General features: G+C 35.5%; 1 pseudogene; it reads right to left on the bottom strand.

Moving 5' to 3' along the window:
• Positions 1 to 5449: 5449 nt before the first annotated feature.
• On the bottom strand, positions 5450 to 7146 carry LOC114509789 (annotated as a pseudogene).
• Positions 7147 to 18009: the final 10863 nt, after the last annotated feature.

The following is an 18009-nucleotide window of genomic DNA, read 5'->3' on the forward strand; positions in this document are numbered from 1 at the left end:
TGTCTTACAGAAGACATTTTTTATAGCTTATAAAAAATATAAGCTATACAAAGCCTTAGATTTTATTTTGATCACTGCTGAATACACAAAACCTGGAACAGTTTCATCACATAGAAAATGCTCAATAGATATTACCTGAGTTAAGTAATGAATGATTCAGTTAACACACACTTTGTGGGAGGATTGTGGTAAATGATTAGTGATTCCTGCCATGATACTTAAGCAGTATTAAAGCCCAATCATTTTGTTTTGTTTGTCTGCTTTTAATGTTCCTGTAAAATGGTGCATTTGGGATAGGATTACTTCACTGAATTTAGAGCCAACATTGGGTGGGAAATTCATATCTACATCTGTAAACATTTATGCACAAATAAATGACAAGTGAAAAATTCACACGTTTACAATTAGAGGCAAATTGAGTAATGGTCAAGTAAAATTGAAAAGCTAAATGGAGACTAAAATATTCCATACAATTCATTGACTTTTATCTCAGCAATGTGAGAGGAAACATTGATGTCCATAGAGCAGCCATGCAGATCTGATTCAATGTCATGACGCAATCCCTTTACGAGGTGAGGTTGAGAGATTTTCAGTAGGGTCTTTGGACTTAGGGAAATTTTATGTCAGCCACTTACAAACTATGTGGCCATGACAAAATCACTTACTCTCCAAAAGCTTGAATTCTCTCAATATAAATAGTAGATAACTTTTAGGGTCATTGTAAAAATAAAGGAGATATTTCACAGAAAGCATTTAACACGGTACCTAGAACATAACAATGTCCAATAAATGTAACTACATTGTTTTGCCATATATATTGTTTAGACATTTTCTACTATCAATGAGAGAAATGAAAGAACAAACATAAAGATGGAAGGTATAAGAGGAGATTGGCTGAAAATCCTGTAAGTGGAGCAATTTGGCAAGCTATTTATGTTGTCTCTAGAAATATTGGAAATTTCCTTGTACTGTAATTTTGGAGAGTGATCAGATACATCTATAGCCAGATATAGATTAATTTTCTACACTTGAAAGATCATATATAATTCTGTTTCACTGTTAGCATCAAGACAGCTTCTTCATCATTTTTATTGGCTTCCAGGTACTGACTTTAAAAAATTATTTCCCAGTCTATCTATGCCAATTTAACCCTGAAAAGAAAAATGAAATGCATATTGTAGTTGAGTAAAGGTATATAAAACCAACCTCATTGTTGAATATTGTACATTTTTGTCCTATTATAAAAACTGAAATTTTACAAATTAGCCTATTTAAAAATGTTTGGAAGCCATATTCTTGTTGAAGTGTCTTGGTCATTTGAATTAGAGTCAAGTGATTTTATATACTAATATCGGTACATATTTAATAAAAATAAAGCTGATGACATTCAGATCAGATGGAATGTGTTAGTGTATCATGGAATGTGTTAGTGTGTCATGAATTGTGTAAGACTCTGGAAACTCATAAAATTAAAAGAAAACATGGTACTCTCCCCACCAAAGAGATGATATACTGGTGAGGAAAACAAATGAAAAGAAAATTTCAATAAAATATGTGAAGAGATAAGATAGGCACGCAATCAGTGTGCTTTCCAGTCGGAGTCCATTTAGTGGTGTGAGGCAACAATAGAGGATGTCTGAAATGGAATTTGAAGGATAAGTTGAAGTTATCTGGAAGAAGAAAGGTAGAGACGGCATCATAGAGAATCAGGTTGTACAAAGGCACGGAGGCTTTGAACAGTATGGGTTGTGAGTAATTACAACAATTTAGCATTATTTAAATGAATGACTCCAGGCTGAGTTTGGTAGGCATGGCAGACTAAAGATGACCACAAAGTCTTTGACTCTCCTCCTTTTGAGGTGGAGTCAATGTGTCCTTCTTTTCAATTCAGCAGTCTTTGTCTCTGTGAATACTTGGATTGAATATGGGAGAAGTGACACTGTACCAGTTTCTGGACAAGGCCTTTAAAGATCAGCAGCTCCACTTGGAATATACATGGTAGAGGAAACTAGCCACCATGGAAGGAAGCCTGATTACCTTACTGGAAAACCTATGTGGCAAGGCCCTGACACTACATGGAGAGGCTGAGGGGCTCAGGTGTGGCCAGCCTTTCAATAATCTCCAACAAGGCCCCAATCACTTGAGTAAAACCATCCTGGGCCCTTTGGACCAGACTAGTCACGAATTGAATACCACCAACTGACCGCAGTCGATGCTTGAATCTCTTGGCTGACTCCTAGCAGAATTCATGGCCCTGTACAATCACGATGTTGTTTCAAACCATTAAATGTTGGAGTGGTTTGTTATAGAGCAATCAAAAACCAGACCAGTGGAATATGAAACCGAAGAGCAATGAAAAGACAAAATAATAGAGGGCCTGGAGTGTGAGTTCAAGGATTTTGGATACTTGATCTTAACATTTCAAAGTCTAAACTAGTAAAGTTACCACCCCGCACACATATAAGATTCCCCAATTTGTCATTTTTCAAGCAAGCCCATTTAAAAAATTACTTCCATATTCTATCAACATAATTTCAGAAAAGTAAAGGAAATCTACTTCCAAGAAATTTTGAAGGACAGAATTTCAAAATAATGACAATATTCAAATTTGTAGCAGTTACTATGTGTCAGACACTGCTTTAAGTGTTTTTCATACAATAATTCACTTAATTTTTATAATGATCCTGTGAAGTAAGTGGTGATATTAACTCAATTTTACAAATGAATGAACTGAGCTTTAGAGAAGTTACAAAAGTTGGTAAGGCTCCATAGCTAACAAATGGCAAGAGCAGGGATTCAAACCCAGGCAGTCTGGATCTGGATTCTGCATGATGACTATATCCTATTGCCTCTTGTAGGTAATAGTATTACCTCTTATAGATAATATCACCACAAAGTAACATCTTTACATTTATACATCGTCATAATATGACTAGGGTATCAGGACCTATAGAAAGTAAAAAAAAAAAAAAAACAACAAAGCTTATAGGACCTTTTAGCTTGTGCTGAGTGTTTAATGAGAATATGGGAACACAGAACAGTGAGAGTAGATTAAGTCTGGAAAGATAGCTCAGTGATGGAAGACTGAAAAGACATGTAGATGCTAGAGGAAATGGAAAAAGCTTTACAGTTGGAGCAAAATGGAATTTAAAACTCCACAATAAGAAATGTGTATAATTGTAATCCAATCTGTGTTCCTTATGCAAAGAGAAGTCAACTGCTCTGTATCTTAGAGATACCCCATGTCTGACAGGAGCAGAATACTTAAAGGAGGAGCTTTAGGACGTGAAGGGGAGCTACTTTCTTTTATGAATTCATTGTTATAACTCCATAGACTTTTGCTCTGTATATAGAAGATGGAAATTTGTTATTTTATGATTAAGTGTTCTGCCTTTGGCTCCTTGGTATTTTGCTTTAAGCTTTGAAGAACAGAATTTAGGCTGAAGAAATAGATTTTGTCTTAGTGTTTTCAATCAATGAATAACTAAGTGACCTTGAGGAAACTCCTTAACCTCTCTGTGCCTCTCACCACTGCCTGGTAGGATGAAGCAGTAGGAATCAATGAACTTGAGTGTTCTTTTCATCCCTGCTGACAATATCTCCAGGTTTCCCCTATGCAATCTGGAACCTGAGAGGTTAATTTCTATTGTATGCCACTATTCAGTAAATACAATCATCCTAATAGCCTTCTTTCATTGAACCCAAACTACATAGCAGACTTTGTATTCATTTTCTCATTTAATTTTCTTTCTCTTATTTCTTCATTTAATCCTAACAGCATTAGTTATGTTATAGTCACAGAAACAGGTTAAATGAGGCTGTCTATTCAAGGCCACAAAACTAGTATATGACAGAGCCAAGATTTTAGGCTGGTTCTCTTTGACTACAACCATTCATATTTTCAAGTGCACTGCTGACATCACAGGCTTACATTTTTTAAAAACATTGCAATATAACTGAAGTTAAAATAGTTAGATTTTTAGGAGAGCAGCCAGTGGTATATGGATCTGGTATTAGTCTGATTCAGAAGAAAGTCTTGCTCAGCTTCACATATAGTGTGAATAATGGCATCAAAAATGTTCAACATAAATTTCCCCCAGACCTATGGCCTGGATTAGTATGCTAATGATAAGCTGTTGCCATATTTCACAGTTAGGAATAAATGGCTAAACATAAAAATGTGTATTTAAATGTGAATAAATGTGCCTGTGGAGGCACCAAAGGCACTACTAATATTATTCACACTTCTTAATCCATGGGGCATAGAATCCCTTTAGAGTCAGTAGTGAGGTATGATAGTCTTGTTGCTAAACTTAAGGCTCGGAGGCCAAATAAAATATAACCAGAAAGTGTCATAAAAACCCTGAAATAGCAGACAGCACTATGGCAATGGCAGTGGTATTGCAGTTACCAGGCATCTGATGGCCTACCACCTCAAGAAACCAGCACCAGGTGGACTCTAAAGTCAAAGCCAACCTAGTTGAAACACCAGAGAAATAGCATTTAAATGCTCTCATGTTAAGCCATCAGTTAATAGTGGAGAAAGTGGCAACAAATCACTTTGGAAAAGAGATGAATAAACAGTGTTATCACAGAGGGCTGTGGATGTCTTGAAAGTCTCACATGGTCTTTAGAGATGGGCAAAGTGGATGGAGGAGCAGTGTGTTAGATCACGTTTGACTTATCCTTACCTTTAAATTTGTAGAAGGGGCACACACACAAAAAGGAAATAAAACAAGCAAACAAAAGAAATGGTCCCAAAGGAATCCTTTGGGACCATTATTATTTTTGAAATTAAATTCAAACAATTTTATTTTATCTCTTTGGCACACAGAGCCCTTGGTATTCTTGGTTAAGCCTATGCCTGTCTTCTTATAATAATGTTTTATATGTATAAAATGACATATAGGATTTCAAAGATTACCAATTATATAGCTTACAGTTATCAAAACATTTAAGAAATATGACATAGTAAAGAATATGATGCTTTATTCTCACAATCATAAGATTCTGGCAGTGATTCTGATGTTTTACTATAATTTCAGAGTCACAATGAAGTCACTGATATTTGATATATCTGTACTAACTGAAATGTGATATGGAAGTATATGTGATTTCTAGTGATGAAAAGTCAGAGCCACTGCTAATAGTAATATGGTTTGTTGTCTGCATTTACAATAAAGTAAATACTAAGTTTCACTTAATATTTAATAAGGTGTACATTTTTCTCATTCGAATTCTTGGACCTTTTGAAGTTTAGAGTCCATAACCCCAGGTTAAGAACAAAACATAACCAAGTCACCATTGAGTAAATAATATTAGAGACTGCTACAACTTTTATGTTTTTTAGATTTATACTATATTTATTACATAAAATACAAGAAAGCTCAAAGTACATCACCTATTTTATTGTTTGAAGATGTCTTCTCTTTTTTATTTAATATAAATGTTACCACAGTTATAGGAAATTAAATTGAACCTTTAGAAGGTATCACATACGGACCTGGAGTTATAGACAACAAATTCATTGCGGCTGGAGGTATAACCCTCTGGACTCAGAATTCCTGTGTCATGTGTTGGTCCTAAGGGCACTGTACTCCCATTCAGGGTGATGCAGCTCACAGGACTGGGAGCCATCTTGCCCAGCCCTTTGGTGCTGCGTTTACCCTGAAGTAATCATTCTGCCTCTGGATTGGTCTCTAGTAGTTCATTACACTGACCTAGAGTTACCTCTGATAAGAGTAGTAGTCCAGTATCCTTTAGGCAAGAGGCAAAGTAGTAATTGGCACTTTTGGAAGACATGTTGGCAAAGTAGATTCTTTTTCCAAACATATAACCTATGATGGGAGCCCCAGGTGGGGCAATTTGAAACCCATGGCTGAGGATTCCTACCCAGTTACTCAGCCTGGAACCATGCCATAGCAGCATCCTGCTATAAAGGTCCTTTCTGAAGCCTTCTTTCTCACCCTCCTTTTCTACTTCAAAAACGTCCAGCAAGGTTGTTTGTCAGTGTATGTGGGAGCATGGATAGACTGCAGGTACTGGGAAATCACTTTGAACTCATAACTTTCATGGTCTAAAGGGCACAAGGCACAGTGTGGTTTTCTATAGTGTTGGCCCAATGGATGTTCTGGGTTTTGCAGCTTGGTCTTCACCAGCTTAATGGCAATTTCAATGTCTCCCAAAGCCTCTAGTAAGTGTACTTTTTCTGACAGTTCTTTCTTTGTCTGGATCAATGGAAGAGTACGGAGTCCAAAGTCATGAGAAATCCTGATGTAGAATTCATTGCATTCTTCCATGAGGGCTCATCCTTGTTGGCCTGCCAGAATACAATCCTCAATCTTCTTAAGAGACTTGTAACCTGCCTTGATTTGTGCCACTGTCAGCTTCCCAAGTGGGGCTTTCTTGGTATCATATTTCATTTCTACAATCATGTTTTCCATTACAGGCCTGGACATTACAGATCAACTTTATTAGCTCCTGTACATGAAAATCTAGCTGTGACTCTGGTTTTAGGGAGGATGTAAGAGATTCTTCTTTTTTCTTTTCCTTCATTCTGAGTATTGGAGGTATAGTTCATTTGTACCATATCATATTTTTCAGGTACCTTCTCAAACTTCTCATGAGCTTCCCAATTGTTTTTTGTTTTGCCAAAGAGTTTATTCTGAAAGACTCCTTAGTCTCATCGAGGTGCTCTGAACAAACCACCAAGTTGTGCTGCCCTATTTTCCCAACTCAGCCCCATCTCATCCAAACACTGAAGTTCCTCTGGGCACCATCTTCTAACAGCTGAATCGTGTAGTACTTATTGTTGTTGAAGTGGAGATTAGTCTGATTTAGCATGACATCATACACATCATGCCCTTTACAGTAGATATGGGCCTTCCCCACCTTAGAGGTGCACTCTGGGTCCACAGGAGCTTTGCCTTTTGACAGCAAGGTCTTCACAAACTCTTGTTTGTCTTCTGCTCCATCTTTCTCAGCCTTTCCTCCAGTCACAGGCTCCTTTTTCACCCTGTGCCTCTGGCAATTTCAAGTTTTCTTGGCAGGGGGAGGGTCATCTGTAACTGTGTTGTCAGTTTTATTTGATGCTATAGAAGCTCATGACCGACTGCTGCTAGTCCCCCGCTGCTGCTGAGCTGCCATGGGGTCCGAATAAACTTTTATGTTTTAACAACTAAAGATGATAGATAGGTTTACTTATTAGATCAAAGTTTATGGTTCTGAAAATGCCTTCTATATTTTCTTCACAAGCAATAAATACAGTATCTAGAATTGGTCTTTTTAAAAATTTATTAGTTTTAGAGAAAAAGGAATGTAGAGAAGAAGGGAAGGAGGGAGGGGGAGAGATATAGATATAGGTATAGATAGATAGATGATAGGTAGATAGATGATAGATAGACAGATAGAAAAAAACCCCATCAACTTGTTGTTCCACTTATTTATGCATTCATTTGTTGCTTCTTGAATGAATGTGCCCTGACTGGGAATCAAACCATCAACCTTGGCATATCAGGATAATGTTCTAACCAATTAAGCTACCTAGCCAGAGCTAGAATTGATATTTTTAAAAGGTGAGAATCTTTGTGAATCCTGAAAATCACCTGTTCAGTGTGACATCCTAATCTAGATTAGTTGATTGTACAACATGAAAGGATTGATAGCCATTTAATGTGAACACTCTACTATTAAGTCAAATATCTTTTTTCTAAGAAATGTGCCCAGTACAGAAATACCCCATACTTTGTGATCCTTCCCTCCATGCTTTTTCTTTTCATGCAGTGTTTCTCTAAAGTTCTCCTCTCTCCTCGTAATGCACAGTTGCACCACGGTAATTTCTGTGTATCCTTTAAGACCTACTCTCATCTCCTGCTCCTCCCATTCCTTCTCTCCAGAATGTGTTAGGTGCACTTTTCATATTAGTTTTGATAATCTGTTGTATATGTTTCTGTCTTTGTACTGACCACATTGCTTTGTAAGTACTGGATTACGTGTTTGTTTGTAATTTTATACTGTGAATTACTTTTGAACAGGGTCAGTGTTAAAACCAGCATTTTAAATGGAAATCTCAGCCATTGCTTAGCACAAAATTTCTCAAATGTTTATGAAATAAATGGAAAAAATTATGGTAAGCTCTAGGGGAGCAAGGATGTGTAGAACAGTACATTTCCTCAAGAAGCTTATACCTTTGCTGAGAATTGTGCATGTGTGTGTGTGTGTGTGTGTGTGTGTGAGAGAGAGAGAGAGAGAGAGAGAGAGGGAGGGAGAGAGAGAGGGAGAGAGAGGGAAAGAAAGGGTGTGAACATGCAACAGTAAGAACAATAAGAGTGAGTGGTATAAAGTACCAGGTGCCAAATGCTAAATAACAAAAATAAGTGAATCTCTATTTGAACAAGGGTTCAGAGAAAAAAGATTTTAATTGAATTAGGGCTGTAACATAAAGCATTCTGCAGGAGATGAAAACCAGGCTGGAATTATAAACATGGATAAAGTTAAACATTGTGAAGGAATGGGAATGGATCAATTATAATTCCTCGTTGGGTTTTTCTTCTCCAATTTGAAGACCTATAGTTCTTGAAACTGTTTCTTATATGGCATATTTTTAGAGCTATTATTTCTTAGTGATTTTCCTCTGTGCACTCTTCTCTGTTATTATTATTTTTGTAAAGATACATGTCTGGAACACTGTGCAATGATGTAGACAAGCACTGACCAATTGTTTCCTTACCTCTTGATTTAAACACTATCTACTTTATTATCATCTATCATCATGTTTGATTCCTTGATACCTATGGCATAGTACTGGGAAAATAAGCAGAAGGTTACCTAACCAAGGATATTTTTCACACGACCTACCATTCGGAATTTTTCCCATTTTTGTGAATCCACTTAGTAAATCAGTTATCCATTTATTAGCTTGTCCCATATAAACTTATTAGACTACTTCTATGTACCGGACATTATTCAATAGATTGTTGAATCCTCTAAATATGAAATTTTTGCAAACTTTTATTAGGAAAATGTTTAAATGTAATGAAAAGTTAAAAGAATCATACAGTAAATAACCACATCTGACTGTATTTACTTTGTTACTTATCTATTTACCTATTCATCCACCAAAGCATCTCATATTATGATCCATTTTAAATCAAATGGCAGGTATAAACACCTCCTAACACTCCATGAATACCTCACCATGTATACTCTGAACTAGAATTCTATATGTTTGATTGAATCATGTTATCAAGGATCTATACCAAACCTCAATAATTCAGTTTTCTATGCTATATAAAACAGTGTCTAATTTCATTTACACTGGTATGTCTGTTCAGGTCAGGCAAATAAAGTAATGAGAAAGTTACTATGGCAGTTATTTGTACCTAGATTTTCTGGAAATGAGAGGCACCAGTGTATTTTAACTTGATTTTCAGTATCATTTGAAATGATGAATGCTGCTGACTTTGAGTGATAGCTTTATAACAAGACGTATATCAGCCCAAAGTCCTATCAGAATGTAAAACACATTATCACCCCAGATATTTTCCACATGCCTCTTTCATGTGAATTTTAAGTTTTTCCATGTACATTTTAATTTGTTTATTATATTTAAATATTTTAGCTTGCTTATATAATTTTAAATCTTTATTTTATAATTTACATTTTATGTGTATTATCCAGTATAATGCCATTCACTTATGTATTTATGTGTACAACAAAAGTTGTTGCTTAAAGATGTAGAAGTACTCAAAGTTAATAGCTAAAACAAAGCCCTAAGTTATATGGCTAGAAATGTCTCTTTAGTTGGCACTTGACACATTATTACCTAACTGTTCTATCCTTTGCAATATCCAAGTAGATAGTACAAGAGACATCTTAAGCAATTAAATTTACTTAATGAAATAGTTAATTACCAGAGTATTCTGATTCCTAAGTGTATTCTTTAGGCATTTTAGTGTATACCTGGATATGTTGATTCAAACACTTTTTACGTATCCTAGAATTGATAACTTTGTATATTTTATAGAACCATAAAGCATCAGACATGGAAAGAAACTAACATACTGTCTGGCCCATTGCTCTAGCAGACATTTTAAATACTAATTTTAAACATCAGAATAAGTCATTTCATTTTTTTCTTCCTATACTTCTCCAGAAATGAGACTTGAGCTCTTTTTAAAGAAGCTCTTTTTGGTGCACCAGCATGGTGGACACTGGGTTGTGAGGGTTCTCCTTTACTATCACATGTCACAGAGATCTGAAGTTCATACAGGGTAAAAGATAGAGGTATTATTATTTATGCCTAAGAAGTAAGTGCTGAAATTTTAATAATAAAATGTTCTAAAAAGGAAGGCACTTTGCCCTCATTTTATGACCTAGTAGCTTCTGTAAGCAGCTTCTGTAAGCATGTTATCAAAAGGTTAGTGCCACTATTGGTACAAAATATTGTCCTTTTTAATAAAGCAAGTAGTTATGAAAATATTTCCTGAGACTTTACATCTTACACCTTTTAAATCCACTTAAACTTCCTTAATTATTAGGAGAGACTAGGTTTGCCCCAATTTTAGACAAAATTTTTATCATTTTCCCAGGCTTAGCAATTAGTACAATAACTTATCTTTGATATTCACAAATAAAAATGTTTACAAGAAAATTGCTAATTTGCATCAGCTTATAAAGCTATCCCTCAAGGTCAAGTAGTAGTATTTTATCATTTAAACATGTCACTAAAATTCCATGAAAAAATATGATGGAAATTTTTTAAATTTTTCAGAAAATTTAAATACAAACAAATGTCACAGTACTTTCATCATTGTTTTATTTGATTTACTTGAATAGGTCACTAGTGTAATTGGAATTAGACATTGTTTTGTTAAATACAGAAAACTGTGTTATGGTTAGGCATAGAAATCTTATATAAAACGGTTCATTCAAGAGATTTATCATTTAAATCCTACTCAGTAATTTTAATGCAAATAAGGAAAGGCTTATGGAATTTAAATAGTAAATACTGCTTAACATAAGGAACCACATGCACCCTGTTGATCAGTTTTGTGAAGAAAGTATGCCACTAGCTTGGAAAGGTATCATGTGAATGAACTGAAACAAATTGAGGCTGCCTTAGACCACAGTTGAACTCAGTATGTTTAATTTGCTGTAGCCTGCAGTCCAACAACTTGATCTTTTGTCACTACGTGCACTAAAAGAGATCATATATTTCTTGTACACTTATGTCAGGAAAAGCACCACAACCTACTTATCATACTTGCAAAACACTTAAGAAAACAAAGCAAATTCCCCCAAAGTTATTCAGCTTATGGTAAGGGTTTTATTATTGCAATCAATTACAATACTGTCAAGCCTGACAAATTGAAGTTCCTAAATAACTGGCTCATAACTGGCTGAGTCTCTTACAACAGAGGGTAATGTGCTCCTGGCCCTTGCTTATTTTCATATACAGCTTTACGAATCACTTGCAAAGTTCTTAAATTGTATCATAAGAGCTTATATAAGGCAGACTTATTTTAAAGGTTTTGTAATTTGATACAGGAGAACAGAAATATTTTAAGATAAAACATACTCATAATATTATAAAATCGATCCAATAGGAAGCACTTAATAACTTATTTTAATAAAGGCTAATCAAAACATCCTCCCTTGCCATTTTCCTGTAACCCTTGCTATTCCTGTTATAGTGTTGAATGAATGTAGTCACTGATGATTAAAATTGTTGACATGATCACAGTAACATGTAGGCCTGCATATAGAAATGCCAAGGTATATTTTCTAGTACATTCCAGTCTTTAAATGTTTCAGAATTATGTGTCACTTCAGATGTTAATCTTACTAATATTTGAGGAGTGAGTAGCAAAATATTTTTTCTCTTTGGTTAGGATGATGTAACATCTTGTGCATTTTCCTGATCCTAGCACATCTTAGAATGATGTAGTCTTACATATGTACTCCTCCTTTAGGTGGAAAACACCAGAACAGAGCTAATGTCTTGTTCATCACTGTATTCTCATACCATTTTAACTGTAGTAAGTCCTCAGTGAAGTAGAAGGAATGAATAAATGAATGAAAATATGGAGTATGTAATATAATGTGTGGTAAACAGATTAATTCCCCACATTTGTCCATCCTTCCTTGTAGTGACTTCCAGGGGTGTGCTGATGAATGTTTAACAACTAGTTCTCAAGAGCAAACAAAAAAATAAATAACCTTTTAATTTTTAGCTTTTGCTGATTTGCATGGTGTAAATATACCTACCATGGCCCATTTCAGACTACCAGTATGACATCACTGAATTTAGAGCTGAGGAGAGCAGCTCCATGAGTCAGCACAAGCTGGCTCCCTCACAGCACTGTTCCTGTTTTCTGTGCTGTGTGATGCAGACACCAGCTCACAGTGTCTGAGTCATTATGGATCAAATGAGACATTCACACAGACTACCGAGTCTGGTAGAGGAAAAGGGACAGCATGGCTTTTCTCTCAAGGGGAACAAAAGCCTTGGCCCTTGACATGACCGGCCATTATTGGGTTTCTGGGCACATTACATGATGGTCCTCATTGACTATGCACAGGTTCACTTTAGGTGGTTACCATTTACAGAAAACAAAGGAGCCAATGCTGCTAATCACACCACAGAAGAGGGATATTTGCAAATGAAAAGGCAAAAGTGGTTGAACCGGTTACACTCATCCTTGGAAGGTTTAGCATGGACTTTAGGAAGTTACTTTGTAGTAAATATCCTCATTCAGGGTGAGGGAGTTTTTTAACAAGAGCAAGACTCAAAGTGGCCTAGGCACATTGCAGGCCTGATTTCCCATGGAAGAACCTATCCGTGGGTGTGGGTCCTGTGCATCTCTGAGTGGGAGCTGGACCCATGCCATGCAGAATGGTCTCCTACAGTTGTGTCTTTATATTCTCCCACTAGAAGCAAAGATTACTTTCTTACCACTGTGAGATTGGGTTTAGTCATGTGATTTGTGTTAGCAGATGGAATGATATTAGACAAACACATGCTTGAAATGTGTTTGTTGTTTTTTGCTTCTTTATCACCACCAGAAAAAACTGATACTCTAAGGAAGAAGAGCAATATGAGGAGCAAAGCTATACCACTTCCAGCCAAACCCAGCCTAAGTCATCCAAACCTCCACCAATCTAAAGATATGAGGGTAAGAAATCACTGTATACTGTGTTAACCACAGATATTTTTGTTTGTTTGTTACACAGCAAAAACTGACTAATATATACTGCAAGAAGAGTGAAGGGACGAAGTAAGACAATTTGGCAAAGTCATACAGTGACAGTTAAAAACCCAGGACTCCATTTCTTATTCTGATGACACTTTGTGTTTTTAAGTGAATTAATAGTATGAATTGTTGGTCTACTTTGTATTTCTGTTTGTGAATTAAGGACCATAACCTTCTCCTACTTATTAGTGATATTATGAGCTACTCTAAAATTATAGCATATCAACGTCATTGTCATCATTGTCATGTAGGAACTTGGAAATAATAAAGTCAATTTTATCTTTAAAACTTTTCATTTATTCATTTTTACAATTCTTTCACATATAGGTGAATGCTTACTATGTCCATTAACTATATGAGATATAAACAATTTACTGTTCCTTGAACAATATATTATTTGCAACCTCTTAATTTTTTATATACTGGTATTTTCATTCTAATAATCTACTGAAATGTCTATAAATGCTTGAGAGTTTTTGCCAGTTGACATATTTAAGAATCCTTTCTCAGTCACCAGTCTGCAAGCACATTTTTTTTTGCAGTTAGCAGTTAACAATTTTATTTTTCCTTCTTGAAATTCTTTATACTTGGCTTCTGTGGAACTTCTCAAGCTTTTGATTATTGGTCTCCCTTACTGGTTGTAATTTCCCTCATTGTAAGAAGCAACCAAAGTTCAGTTGTCTGCTCTCTCTCTGCACTTACATTTTAGTACTCTTACTCAGACATTTTACCTACTATTATTGGTTAAACTTTATTTTCAGTTCCTGTGCCTCTCAAGTGCACATCTCTATCCCTAACCTCTTCAGTTCTATCACTCCAGGAGAATGCTGACTATTTCCACTTAGTTCCCTCTGTAGCTATTGCTTCAAACTGAAGCAAACTTGAATTGAATTTATCATCTTTTTATTGAAAATTACTTAAAAAATTTTTATCAGTGGCTCAATCATTCCTCAATTAAAATAAGCTCAAGATAGTATGGAAATATTATTTGAGATATTATCATGATATAATATTTTATTTTCCCCTGTGTCCCGTATTACAATTTAACCAGGTAGTGCTCTTGATTGTGTCTAGTAAATATTAACACTTTTTACTAATATTTATGTACCTTCTTAAGGAAGGTAGCATTCTAGTTCTCTTATATTTTGAAGCTAGAGGTGGCTTCATAAGTTGCTTTGGCCAATGTAGCATGAACAGAAATGTCATGTGCTTTTAACTAAGGATTGAAGCAACAAGCATGAGTAGACATCAATGCATTTCAAATGGTGGTGCAGACAAAAGTGGGTAGATCAAGGTAAGAACCATTACCAACTCCTCACACACACTTTGGATGGCCTATTCCTTGATGTTTTGGCTGAGTATCACAAATCCACCCTTTAGTTATTTAAGGCCTTAGTATGGATTCAAGATAGAAGTGTCTTTTGTCATACCATAGTTTATTTTAGGTTCAAAATAGGAAAATGCCTATTCCATTGTATACTAAATGTTACAGTATCATTTGAGCCCAAATAATCATTTACACATTTTTCTTCTTTTAATTTCTTACTACATTATGATAGAATTAGAACTCCCACTTTTTTTTTCTAAAAGAGAATGAGAAAAGGTCATAGCAAGAAATATTGTTTTAGGGAACAGATGCAAATATTCTGCATTTTCTATTTCAGGTTTCTAGACCAAATTTCTTCCTATTAAATTATTAAATCTTTAAAGCTTCTCCAATTCACCCCACCCCTCACCCCACCTTAAGCATAGCTTACCTTTCATCTGCTAAAAAAGAATGTAAGGTTGTATTTTGCTAACAAAGAGCGAGCTGGCTGAAGTTACACTCACTTATTCCTTTGAGATATCAAAACAAAAGTAAAGTCAAGTTCTGCCCTGTTTAGTTAATAATGATATCGGAGTTGAAATAATTATTCATGCAATAAAGAAATCACCTGCAAGGCAATTTGTCAAAGTAGAGTATGATTTTGAGCTAGAGAAAATATTCAACTAACATGAATTACAGATGACAAGAGCTTAAAAGAGATACAGAGCAGTCCCTTTTAGCTGCAGAATGTCTCTTCATCTACTGCAGTCTAATGTCTTGTGTATGTGGCTGATAAGGTTATCAGAAGTACAAGAGTGAAGTGTTGACTTTCTCTTAGGTCTGTATTACCACTGCGCTATGTATTATATTTTAGGACTCTGAAGGGAAATAAAATAAGGCCATTAAAAACCTCTTTCTATGTAATAATCCCATGCCGAAGGGTTATCATCTGATAAGAGTGTGTAATTGGATAGATGTTTCAGAGGCTTCTGCTGCCTCCTCAAGGTCATAAACAAATGATACATTTGTTATATGGATCTATGGATGTTTTCGGAGAAGCATCCCTTACTAAAGCATTTGAAATGTCAACAAATGCAAATATAAAGCATAAAACTCTTTGTATTAATTCTATGCAGTACTTCAGAAATAACTAGGGCTTGAGTAAAACAAAGAACCAACACCACACATTTTCAAAGTCCCGATAATGTAAAGAACATGCAACTTCTATAGCTTGAGTAATAAGGGTAAAATTATTTGTCTCGTATCATTTGAGATGAATCTCAGAACAATTCATCAAATTCTCTCAAAGAGATTATGCTTTTCAATATTACAATGTTCTGTTCTAAATGAGGACCCAGAGGATTATAGTTAGAGCCCATTCCTTTATTTGTTCTGCATTTCCACAGGGTGAAGGTAGCAAAGGTCTTGCCAGTGGAAAACTTATGGATGTCGGCTGGTCTTGGGGACAATTCACAAATTAAAAGAAGGGATGGATGTTTATGGGAAGATTTTAGGAGTAATGGTGAGTTCCCAAACTGCTGGAGGTGATGCCAGCACCTGGCAGATTGAACTTATAAAGAAAGACAATTATAACACTCCACAGGGATGATAATGAAGGCAAGAAAGAGGTTACTAATATTCTTATGAATATGAGCTCACCTGATATTTAATGTCTGAATAGGAGGATTAAAAACAACAGATGTTAAATTAAAAAAAATATGCTAATGACATTTAGGGCAAATAGGTTAATTGTCTTTATTATAAACTGTTTCTTCAGCTTTAAATCAAATAACATAGATTTAAAGTAAAAGAGAAGTTCTTAAAAAATATCCTGAATATAATTCAACCAAAACACAAATTCTTTATAGTTACACAAACTTTAACTACATTTTCCTGTCTTCAACTATTGATTTCTTACATATCTTTTGGGGAGAATATTAAAGAGGAACTTGAGGTTAAAACTGTGGAAAAATAAGAATGGAGTGTTTTATACAATTGAGTAGATTTGTTCTGAATATCATGTTGAGGCAGCATAAAAAGAGCTGAGATAAAGTACACCTAGTTCTTGAAACTGCTTTCAGTTTGGGTCGGAGTTAGGAGGCAGGGTTGCAGTAAGACAGTGTGCTGCAGGTGGATCAACATTCTGATCCAGTGGCTAACGTGAAAAGCTCAGGGTGCCTGGTCTCAGACTCTGGCTCCGCTGTTCAGAAGCCATGTGCCTTTGGACAATTTCCTTAACCTCTTGAAGCCTCAGTTTCCTCATCTGTTGAAATGAGGACACTGAACATTGCTCTTTTCTAAAGTTGATGAAAGAATTAAGTGAGGTACTGGATGTTATATACTTAGCCTGGTTTCTAGGGAAAGCTTATAAAAGGGTTTATCATGGTGGTGTGTTGGCTGTGGTAGAGTCACAATGGACAGGCCTAAGCCTTCATTTAATGATTTATTCAGATATTATTCTTTTTTACCCTGGTAATAGTTAGACTAGGATGATCTCTTCCTTCTTTAAATGCAAACTGTTCAATTATTAGAATAACACTAGTGACTAAAAATCTTTTTAAGCCCAGATGACACCCATAAACTCATCCTAGGTCTGCTTTTGGAATAACACAGTACATTTTGCTGCTTCTCCACTTGCTACTTTTCCTTATTTTTGAAGACTGTTTATTTCCTTCTTAGTTTTCATACTTTTATCCAAATTGAGCAAATTTCTTTAATCATTTATCTAGATGTATACTATCTAATAAGGTATTCAGTAGATACATGGGGCTATTGAGCATCTGAAATGTAGCTACTTGCTTTTGAGATGTCATGTAGCATAAAACACACTGGATTTCAGACTTAGTATGAAACCAGAATGTAAAACTCTCAGTACCTTTTAATAATGACTACATATTTGAAAAAAAATTAGATATATTCGGTTAAATAAAATATGAGATGTGCCTGGAAATAGTCCAGCCATTTTTAATATAATGAGAATGGTTTGTGTGACATTAATGTAACCTGGCAGCCAAGGAGAGTGGACTGGAATGCACATGTGTGAGCAATGATGTCTTCACTGTACTAATCAGTGGGGGTGGTAGATGTTGTTGAGTGAGCATGTGTACTGTGTGGCCATCACACTAAAACTGACTGAGTGAGTAGAACAATGAATCTGCATCAGATTTTATGTTAAGCTTGAACATTCCTCTACAGAAACTATTTGATGGTTCAGAAGGCTACAGGTATAGGCAGCTGGTGATTGGCAGCTTCATCACAACAACATGCCTGCCCATGCATTATGTCTTGTGCAGAGTTGTTTTTTTTTTTTTTTGAGAAACATCAAACCACCCAAGTGACTCAGCTCTCTTATAGCCCAGATTTGGTGCCCTGGAACTTCTGGCTTTTCCCAAAACTAAAATCACCTTTGAAAAGTAATAGATTTCAGATCTTTGATGAGATTCAGGAAAA

The sequence above is a fragment of the Phyllostomus discolor genome, chromosome 3 (assembly GCF_004126475.2).
Source record: "Phyllostomus discolor isolate MPI-MPIP mPhyDis1 chromosome 3, mPhyDis1.pri.v3, whole genome shotgun sequence".
In the NCBI taxonomy this organism is placed as follows: Eukaryota; Metazoa; Chordata; class Mammalia; order Chiroptera; family Phyllostomidae; genus Phyllostomus; species Phyllostomus discolor.